Raw genomic sequence first — 448 nt, 5'->3', positions numbered from 1 at the left:
AGAAAAGAAAACACAAAACCCCACATGGATTTACTGCTTTTTCTAACATGTTTCTACAACCAAACTGGGCTAGAGAGCAGGCCCGCACGTTTCAGAGCCTCCTGTAAGTGTCACACCAGAGGCTCTGCAGGCTTTCACACTTGTTTCCTCGCCTGCCAAGTAGGAAAAGCCCGGGAGGTAACGCCAGTGCCCCAGCCCTGCTCCATAAGTCCTTGTGAGCGCCGCTACGTCTCCGAGAGCAGTTTCAGCACCTCCCGCTGTGCTCTCCAGCTCCCGCCGTCACGTGGCAAAGCTTCCGTCGCCGGGCCCGTCCCCCCGAGCTGCCACCAGCCCCGGAGGCAAAGGAGCGGGGCAGAGAACCATGCCCTTCGGCAATTCCAGGTCGAGGCGGGGGATAGCGCCACAGAGCGCCCCAGCGGCTCCCCCGGGAGGGGCGACCTCCGTCTCC

The sequence above is a fragment of the Charadrius vociferus genome, unplaced genomic scaffold (genome assembly GCF_000708025.1).
Source record: "Charadrius vociferus isolate BGI_N301 unplaced genomic scaffold, ASM70802v2 scaffold225, whole genome shotgun sequence".
Classification (NCBI taxonomy): Eukaryota; Metazoa; Chordata; class Aves; order Charadriiformes; family Charadriidae; genus Charadrius; species Charadrius vociferus.
The sequence above is the reverse complement of the archived record's forward strand: the minus strand, read 5'-3'. Positions refer to the sequence as shown.